Below are 11,224 nucleotides of genomic sequence, written 5' to 3'. Positions count from 1 at the left end.
CGAATTCCTGACGCGTTGAATTTCCAGCGCGTTGGATTTGTGACGCGTCGAATTTGCAGCGCGTTGGATTTGTGACGCGTCGAATTTGCAGCGCGTTGGATTTGTGACGCGTCGAATTTGCAGCGCGTTGGATTTGTGATGCGTCGAATTTGCAGCGCGTTGGATTTGTGATGCGTTGAATTTCCAGCGCGTTGGATTTGTGACGCGTCGAATTTGCAGCGCGTTGGATCTGTGACGCGTCGAATTTGCAGCGCGTTGGATTTGTGATGCGTCGAATTCCTGACGCGTTGAATTTCCAGCGCGTTGGATTTGTGACACGTCGAATTTGCAACGCGTTGGATTTGTCACGCGTCGAATTTGCAACGTGTTGGATTTGTGACGCGTCGAATTTGCAACGCGTTGAATTTCCAGCACGTTGGATTTGTGACGCGTCAAATTTGCAACGCGTTGGATTTGTGACGCGTGGAATTTGCAGCGCGTTGGATTTGTGACGCGTCGAATTTGCAGCGCGTTGGATTTGTGATGCGTCGAACTTGCGGTGCGTCGAATTCCTGACGCGTTGAATTTCCAACGCGTCGAACTTGTGATGCGTCGAATTCCTGACGCGTTGAATTTCCAGCGCGTCGAACTTGTGATGCGTCGAATTCCTGACGCGTTGAATTTCCAGCGCGTTGAATTTGTGATGCGTCGAATTCCTGACGCGTTGAATTTCCAGCGCGTTGAATTTGTGATGCGTCGAATTCCTGACGCGTTTAATTTCCAGCGCGTTGAATTTGTGATGCGTCGAATTCCTGACGCGTTGAATTTCCATCGCGTTGGATTTGTGACACATCGAATTTGCAGTGCGTTGGATTTGTGACGCGTTGAATTTGCGGCGCGATGGATTTGTGATGCGTCGAACTTGCGGTGCGTCGAATTCCTGACGCGTTGAATTTCCAGCGCGTTGGATTTGTGACGCGTCGAATTTTCAAACGCGTTGAATTTGCAGCGCGTTGGATTTCTGACGCGTTGAACCTGCGGTGCGTTGAATTCGCAGTGCGTTGAATTTGCAGCGCGTTGAATTTCTTTCGCCTTGCATCAATAATCATCGAAATTCGCAACCCACTGATTTTTGGCTCCCTGAATTAAATTTGTGTCACTAAACCTTCAATAAATTAAACTTACAGTATACTAAATCTCCCACAAATTCACATTATGTATCTCGACACTACGCAATCAAGATAAAGCCGATTTCCAAAATCATTCCAAGCACTAATTAATTACCATGTTGCAACCACAAAGTTCTTTGTACGACCATAATTTTGTCCAAGAAGAATTAATGCCTTTCCAAGAATCCAGAGAGCAGAAAACCCATTAAACACTGGCATTAACCAGGAAATTTGAAGCAACTCGAACCTTGAACTGCTTCGTAAACAAAACTGTGTAGTTCCCTTTTTTCGGCTTTAATACCACGGACAGAATTAATTCTCACATTGGTTCTATAAATAGGTGGACGATTATCGTAGAACGATTCTGTGTAAGTCCGATTTGCATACGTTTTTCTCGTACGATGAAGAAACGACTTATTTCCGAAGGAGAATAGGAACAAATATGAACGGTGTAATCCAGGACCGTTACGACTGTAAATATTGTCAACCTCTTGCGTCCATGGAAATTATAAACGTCGGTGAAGTTTGTGCCATTAGGACGCTTCCGCTTGTTACATGTCAGCATCGTACGAACGACAGGAGTAAGAGGAAGAACGATCATTATTCACTCGGCTAATGATACTGGGAATTATTCAAACCGGTCATCTATCAGTTAAGAATAATTGATCAAAAAAATACACAATAGAATATGGAGACCGTAAAATGACGCACGTTTCTAGAAGATTTTAAAATATTCTTTATTTTCTTTCTCTCACATTAATCATACAAAATTTATACTCATTTTATTATGTTATATTTTACTTATTACATTTACTGTACATTACATTTGCATTCACTGTTACATCTTACATCCGGTATTACATTTTAATGTATTACGTTTTGTTAGTTCATTGCGTTGTAAATGTTTTTACCTGTGATTCAATTATGTGTATATGGGATTGAATATGAAATTGCACAAAATAATTAATAGACTGTTAAGTTCCACACTTGCCAAGTTCCAAACTCCTCAATTCCAAACTTCCCAAGTTCCAAACTCTCCTAGGTTTCACTTCTCAAATTCTTAATTCCTCGAGTTCCAAACTTCACAAGTTCCAGACTCTCCAAGTTTCAAACTCTCCTAGGTCCCACTTCTCAAATTTTAAACTCCTCAAGTTCCAAACTTCCCAAGTTCCAAACTCTCCAAGTTCCAAACTTTTCAAGTTCCAAACTCTTCAAGTTCCAAACTCTCCTAGGTCCCACTTCTCAAATTTTAAACTCTTCAAGTTCCAAACTTCCCAAGTTCCAAGCTCTCCAAGTTCCAAACTCTCCTAGGTTCCACTTCTCAAATTTTAAACTCCTCAAGTTCCAAACTTCCCAAGTTCCAAACTCTCCAAGTTCGAAACTTTTCAAGTTCCAAACTCTTCAAGTTCCAAACTCTCCTAGGTCCCACTTCTCAAATTTTAAACTCCTCAAGTTCCAAACTCTCCAAGTTCCAAACTCTCCTAGGTCCCACTTCTCAAATTTTAAACTCCTCAAGTTTCAAACTTTCCAAGTTCCAAACTCTCCAAGTTCCAAACTCTCCTAGGTCCCACTTCTCAAATTTTAAACTCCTCAAGTTCCAAACTTCCCAAGTTCCAAACTCTCCTAGGTCCCACTTCTCAAATTTTAAACTCCTCAAGTTCCAAACTCTCCAAGTTCCAAACTCTCCTAGGTCCCACTTCTCAAATTTTAAACTCCTCAAGTTCCAAACTTCCCAAGTTCCCAGCTCTCCAAGTTCCAAACTCTCCTAGGTCCCACTTCTCAAATTTTAAACTCCTCAAGTTCCAAACTTCCCAAGTTCCAAACTCTCCTAGGTCCCACTTCTCAAATTTTAAACTCCTCAAGTTCCAAGCTCTCCAAGTTCCAAACTTCCCAAGTTCCAAGCTCTCCAAGTTCCAAACTCTCCTAGGTTCCACTTCTCAAATTTTAAACTCCTCAAGTTCCAAACTTCCCAAGTTCCAAACTCTCCAAGTTCCAAACTCTCCTAAGTCCCACTTCTCAAATTTTAAACTCCTCAAGTTTCAAACTCTTCAAGTTCCAAACTCCTCAAGTTCCAAACTTCCCAAGTTCCAAACTCTCCTAGTTCCCACTTCTCAAATTCTTAATTCATCAAGTTCCAAACTTCCCATGTTCCAAACTTTCCCAAGTCTCACATCCCAAATTCTCATATCCTCAAGTCCTAAACTCTCCAAGTTCCAAACTCTCTTAAGTCCTACATCTCAAATTCTAATAAAGTAAGTGTTACATCTTCTACTGCAGCTCAGGGAATTATCGATTTATATTTTGCATATGAGTTCTAACAGCGAGGTATGCAAGGGTTAAACAAGTTTCTTGCACGACAGATATTTGATAGCATATTTCACGAAAACTGTACATACATTCTAATGAGTGGTTCTTTGAAGGTGTGTCGCTAATTGCTCGTTCCAGTGTTATCAAAAACATTCTCGGAGGAACTTTCGACGTTATGCAACTTTTACTTTCCTGCACCATTTGATTTCCCCTTTGTCGATCTTTAGACAGAGCAAACTTGCAAGGCATCCTTTACTATATCCATCATGCAAAATTATCATGCTCATCGATTTAATAAATCGTTAATTATACGAGCTCCTTGAAAGACTAAAAAAATGTCCCTCAAATGAAGAAGGTAATTGGATTATTGCTAACGATATCGATACTTTGGACCGTTAAAACGTATTAACATAATCTATTTAATATCGTAATCACCCTTGCATAGCCTCAAGAAAATTTTCAAAAAAAGTTTTACGTTTCTAATGAAGTATTTCTACATTTAAACTAACTCGTTCGAGAATAGAATTTAATGACACAAATTATGGGGATCCTTGGAACAGGCAAAACTCTCAAATGACCATAGCGTGCAGCTTTTATTTCCAATAGCATACAGCACCTTGATTTATGTAAGTATTCGATTGTTTATTTATGAAAGCATATCGTAACATGAATACCTGTCGACCACGTAACACTTCTTTATACATTACAGTTCCGGTATCGCTTATTCGAAGAAATCGCCCAAGGAAATGAACCAAATGTTCATTGGCTGACTGACGTTCGCAAAAAGTGTCCAAGAACAACCACTTAGTTTGTCATAGCTCGTTAAAAATGGGGGATACTGGTTTATGATGAAATATAGGAACTTGGATAGGAGCTTTGATGTACATCTGGGGATGTGGAAGTGGAGGAATAGAAATAGGGGGATATTTTAGTGTATAGATTATCTAGGGTTACCTGGATCTGGAGATATAGGGATTTGGGGATGTAGAAGTGGAGGAATGTGGGAGTAGGAAGATTTGGGGATCCAAAGATATAAGAATCTGGGGATTTTAGTATGTTGGGGGTTTGGTAGCTTGGGACGTAGGAATTTGGACATCTGAACGTTTGGGGTTCTAGGGATCTGGGGTTCGAGGGATCTGGGGTTCGAGGGATCTGGGGTTCGAGGGATCTGGGGTTCGAGGGATCTGGGGTTCGAGGGATCTGGGGTTCGAGGGATCTGGGGTTCGAGGGATCTGGGGTTCGAGGGATCTGGGGTTCGAGGGATCTGGGCTTCGAGGGATCTGGGCTTCGAGGGACCTGGGGTTCGAGGGATCTGGGGTTCTAGGGATCTGGGGTTCGAGGGATCTGGGGTTCGAGGGATCTGGGGTTCGAGGGATCTGGGGTTCGAGGGATCTGGGGACGTGGATATTTGGTCTCTGACGAATCTAGAGATTAAAGTATCTGTGGATTTATATATCTGGGGATCTAGGTGTTCGAAAACCTAAGTATTTGAAGATTTAGGGATGTAGGAGACCTGGGACGTTGCAATATGTGGACCTGAACATTTGAGATTCTAGAGATCTGAAAATTTAGGCATATGGAAATCTATGTGTTTAGTGATCTAAGCATCTGGCAATCTAGGTGTGTGAACATCTAGGTATCTGGAGATCTATATACCTGAAGATCTAGATACCTGATGATTTATCTGATGCTCTAAGTATCTGCAGACTAAAATGTCTGGTCAGAGTTTGAGATTTTAGTGATTTGAAAATGTAGGGATGTGAGAATCCCCAGATGCAATAATTGATTTGTAAATTTTTAAATATACCTTTCGATCTAATATACATCCACATCTCTCTTTCATAATAAAAATCGCAAATTACGCTTCTCAAAATGATACTTCCACTTAATTTATTCATCCGTTTAGTACGTCAGAAGAATGCATTTTCATTGTCGATAATTCCAGTCACGAAATTTCCTGGACACTGTTAGATTCTAATGAAACGGTTGGCGCAACCTTGCGATGCGACCACGATTTCGTCGTTTCTAATGAATTTTTCAGGATAGAGCGTTTCCCGTGGCCAATGAAACTGGTACACGCGCAAACACTTGATAAATAATTAACGACGTTCTATCAGATAACAGGAGGCGGCGGAGTGATATAGGAAGGTTGGAAATAGAGGAATTCCTTGTTTCTACTCTAGAAACTTACCAATGGGCCAAGGACTACTAATGCTATCCTTACAAAATCAGGTTGAGTCATATTTTTTGTTCATATTTATACGCAACGGTGCCGCTTTCGATGGTGACGCTGGATTCAACTGTGCTTCTTGCTAAACATATTTATTCACGATTGTATGGTAATTTGAGATGATTGGATTTATTATATAACGAGAGCGTTTATTAGACGCTGTTATTGCTATATCTACTTTGAATAGTCGTCAATAATTGGAACAGAAACGGTCTGTTCATAATTGACATATTTTAAATCTGCGAACTTACAAAAGAACTTGTGAAATAAGATTCGACCTAAAGTTGCAGGAACACTTGCATATACTTGCAAGTTAAACACCAGGAACTTCAGACGCCATAGTTACGCAAAATAATTTTATTTACGACTTTCTCGTTACATCTTATGGCACCGTTGGCAGTCAGTAATTTCCAGATTATCAAATTACACAGTTCTCATAAAAACACCAAAATAAATCACAAACGAGAGCAGTAGTTTCCCTGTTCAAAAGAAAGTACACGAATCTATGGTTACATGTGAAACAGTTAGATCATTTGTAGTCCCATAAAATGTGCAATTCTAGGTTATGTTATTCGATGTTCAACGTAGTTACTGGAATCACATAATTCATGCAATGCTCTGAAACTGACTGTTACCTAATGGCTGGCGTTTTGGTACCATAATGGCGTCTGATGGCGAGGCACGCATTATTCTTTTACAAAGGGAGACATATTATTCTTTTATAAAAAAGAACACACATTATTTTTTTACAAAAAGGACTCACATTATTTTTTTACAAAAAGAGACTCACATTATTTTTTTACAAAAAGGACTCACATTATTTTTTTAGAAAAAGAGACTCACATTATTCTTTTACAAAAAGGACTCACATTATTTTTTTAGAAAAAGAGACACACATTACTCTTTTACAAAAAGAGACTCACATTATTTTTTTACAAAAAGAGACACATTATTTTTTTACAAAAAGAGACTCACATTATTTTTTTAGAAAAAGAGACTCACATTATTCTTTTACAAAAAGGACTCACATTATTTTTTTAGAAAAAGAGACACACATTACTCTTTTACAAAAAGAGACTCACATTATTTTTTTACAAAAAGAGACACATTATTTTTTTACAAAAAGAGACTCACATTATTTTTTTAGAAAAAGAGACACACATTATTCTTTTACAAAAAGGACTCACATTATTTTTTTAGAAAAAGAGACTCACATTATTCTTTTACAAAAAGGACACATTATTTTTTTAGAAAAAGAGACACACATTATTCTTTTACAAAAAGGACTCACATTATTTTTTTTACAAAAAGAGACACATTATTTTTTTGCACAACGAGACACACATTATTTTTTAACAAGAAGAGGCATACGTTATTTTTTTTTAATAAGGACACACAAAGGACATATATAATTTACAAAAAAAACATCCTCAACTGAAAATTGTTTGCATTTTTCAAATAAAATCTTGTATGAAAGGGTAGTGACAATAATAAAACCTAATAAAATGAACAGGAAGTTGCGCCAGAAAACGTCGACGTAATTTCCTTTTCAAATATAAAAACCTGAACTTAAACATGCATATATAAATATTATCTATAACGATTATCATAAAAGTCGCGTCATTTTTTACGACCAGTGTTATTATAATATAATTAACTTATTAAATAATGAAACGCTAAGAGATTAACATCTCTGCGAGTTACATAGATTTTTGAATAATCTAAGGTACAGCGCTGTTTATCACGTAGTAATCGAATATTTCGTAACTCATAAACTGATTTAGTATCGAACATCGATATTTCACGATTGATCACTCCGCGAATGTTGCTAACCTTGCAGCCAACGTATTTGCATGAAACCGTTGCACTCAGGAGCGTTTCACACGTATTTTCGATTGCGTCTAAAACTCAAGTTTCACGCGTGAACTTGTTTATTATCCGATGCTCGTTACTCTGTGTAAAAGTGAAACCGATTATGCCCTCCACGGCTCAATCCACGCACACGTGGCGGGATTTTTCTTTTTATGGCACCGTTTTCATGCTTTTCGCGTTCTTTGCGTACTTACACTTTCAACCTAGTTTTCAACTTGGTTTCCAAATACTGAAAGTTTTTAGAATTGTCAACTTTCGTAACCATTACTGTTAGAAGATTGAGTAATTAAAATATTGCACGACAAAGGAAATGACTTTTAATTTATGTACAAACAAGTGTACTTAACAAGTCATACTTCTGGTATTATTTCAAACTATTTATTCTTCGAAATTTGTGTATGAAATTTTACTTTTAAACTCACACATGAAGGTGCTACAATGAGTTTGTGAATTAAGTCTATTTTGTGTGAAGATATTCGTCCATTATTAAGTAAAGAGAAATACAAACAAGTGTACTTAACAAGTCATACTTCTGGTATTATTTCAAATTATTTATTCTTCTAAATTTGTGTATGAAATTTTACTTTTAAATTCACACATGAGGGTGCTACAATGAGTTTGTGAATTAAGTCTATTTTGTGTGAAGATATTCGTCCATTATTAAGTAAAGAGAAATACAAACAAGTGTACTTAACAAGTCATACTTCTGGTATTATTTCAAACTATTTATTCTTCTAAATTTGTGTATGAAATTTTACTTTTAAACTCACACATGAAGGTGCTACAATGAGTTTGTGAATTAAGTCTATTTTGTGTGAAGATATTCGTCCATTATTAAGTAAAGAGAAATACAAACAAGTGTACTTAACAAGTCATACTTCTGGTATTATTTCAAACTATTTATTCTTCTAAATTTGTGTATGAAATTTTACTTTTAAATTTACACATGAAGGTGCTACAATGAGTTTGTGAATTAAGTCTATTTTGTGTGAAGATATTCGTCCATTATTAAGTAAAGAGAAATAGTGAAAGAGTAAAATTTTGAAATGGAGAAGTTGTTCAATGACTATCGATCAGATAGCGATATTACCGACAGCGCGAACCACTACAGAATCGATAGCTCGTGTCTTCGATTATTTCTACTTGTCTGTACGTTCACTAGACGGAGACACCTCTGTTCACCTTTTATTAACATTATTATGAAGTATCTGTAAATAAAGCTCGATTCTGCTAGGTATACTTAAACGAATAACAGAGTTAAATATCTATAACTCTTGCTGTACATTTTATGAAACGAAATAAAAGTTAAATGTCATAAGACATACTACGTGCGAAACAACGATCTCGTCGACGAAATCGCAAAATGAAAGGTGCACCGTGATTACAATCTATGAAATAAGTCGATAAGTTCACGCGAATTCCGAGCAAACCAGTTTTTGCTAAGATCGCTATGATTTTGTGATTTCCGTTGGAATACGTTGGAAAACTATTTTCCACCGGTTTGCATTATTACAACTAAACAGTTAATCCACCGTCGTTAAAACATATAATTTCCATCCAGTTAAATTTATAAGACAGAAAAAGAGTGTCGAAACTCTGCAAAAAATCGTGAAGAATGATTCAATTTTACTTTCCATAACACGCGAATGATACTTTGAAGAAAAGGAAAAATCTAATAACACGATGCATACGTCGCAATAAAATTCTACGTAGACCATCCATTAGCCGGGTAGAAAGTAATGTCACGTATTTCACCGTTTTCCGTCTGGTCCGTGCTCGTTGAAGCGACGTTAAAACATATAAATATACTTATTAATAACAGCATGATTTTCTGATCGTGAAAGCCGCTTAATTGCGATTGTCGTTACGAGATGACCAGGAAGGAAGCGACGCAATTGTTTACCACTATTTACGAAACCTTTTCGCCGAAAATTTAACTTCGTTTCACTTCGCGGAGCAATTAATCCACTCTTTTAGTCGTCGAACAGGAAACGTTATTTATCACACCTTTATGAGATTTCGTAACGCATAAAAAAGTGAAAGGCCCACGTATGATTTCTCGATGACACGCGTGAAATTCGAGATTGAAAGCATTCGGATGATCCGAGTAGAATAGGTTCACTGAACTTGTTCTTCCGAGTACGTTTTCAGACTGACGCTTTTTCAAGCAAAATCGGATAATTTATGAAGTTCGCTCAGCATGACGAAGTATTTCAAGGCGGGAAAGATATGCACTTCAAGATACTTGACTTCGATTAATAACAGTGAACAGGAAATTACCTGAGCGATTATATCTGAAGTTCGAGATCAATATTTATTGCTAAGTAGATAATTTAGATATCATGATCGTTTTGAAAGAAGTTAATTTTTGTAACGTAATAAAAAACGTTTCATTCATGGTATGTGAGTCGAAGAGGAAAGCATTTCGAGTAACAGAGGACCGGTTCCAGGAATGGTCCTTGCGATTATGTTGAAAAGGTGACTATTAATCTTCGATCAGGATTCGCACTGTTCTTGCAGAGGAGATTCGTGTTGAGCAAGGAACCTAGATTCAAAAGGTAACCTTTTCGTTTGGTGTCATTGATCGACACGTGGAGTCACTTGGAAGTGTTGGAGGAGTGACTGTCGAAAATTGAGGTGAATGTAGGTTACTCTTTGGATTCTGATCTCTAAATTTTAGACTCACCAAGTTCCAAACTCTCACAGGTCCCATTTCTCAAATTTTAAATTCCTCAAGTTCCAAACTTCTCAAGTTCCAAACTTCCCAAGTTCCAAACTCTCCTAGGTCCCACTCCTCAAGTTCCAAACTTTCCAAGTTCCAAACTCTCCTAGGTCCCACTCCTCAAGTTCCAAGCTTCCCAAGTTCCAACCTTCCCAAGTTTCAAACTCTCCTAGGTCCCACTCCTCAAGTTCCAAACTCTCCTAGGTCCCACTCCTCAAGTTTCAAGCTTCCCAAGTTCCAAACATCCCAAGTACTAAACTCTCCTGGGTCCTACTCCTCAAGTTCCAAGCTTCCCAAGTTCCAAACTTTCCTAGGTCCCACTCCTCAAGTTCCAAACTTCCCAAGTTCCAAACATCCCAAGTACTAAACTCTCCAAGTTCCAAACTCTCCTGGGTCCCACTCCTCAAGTTCCAAGTTTCCCAAGTTCCAAACTCTCCTAGGTCCCACCTCCTAAATTCTGGACTCCTCAAGTTCCAAACTTCCCAAGTTCCAAACTCTCCTAGGTCCCACTCCTGAAGCTCCAAGCTTTCCAAGTTCCAAACTCTCCTAGATCCCACTCCTCAAGTTCCAAACTTCCCAAGTTCCAAACTCTCCTAGGTCCCACTCGTCAAGTTCCAAGCTTCCCAAGTTCCAAACATCCCAAGTACCAAACTCTCCAAGTTCCAAACTCTCCTGGGTCCCACTTCTCAAGTTCCAAATTCTCCTAGGTCCCACTTCTCAAATTTTAAACTCCTCAAGTTCCAAGCTTCCCAAGTTCCAAACTCTCCTAGGTCCCACTCCTCAAGTTCCAAGCTTCCCAAGTTCCAAACATCCCAAGTACCAAACTCTCCAAGTTCCAAACTCTCCTGGGTCCCACTTCTCAAGTTCCAAATTCTCCTAGGTCCCACTTCTCAAATTTTAAACTCCTCAAGTTCCAAGCTTCCCAAGTTCCAAACTCTCCTAGGT

The sequence above is a fragment of the Megachile rotundata genome, chromosome 12 (genome assembly GCF_050947335.1).
Source record: "Megachile rotundata isolate GNS110a chromosome 12, iyMegRotu1, whole genome shotgun sequence".
Taxonomy (NCBI): Eukaryota; Metazoa; Arthropoda; class Insecta; order Hymenoptera; family Megachilidae; genus Megachile; species Megachile rotundata.
Note: the sequence above shows the minus strand (reverse complement) of the source record.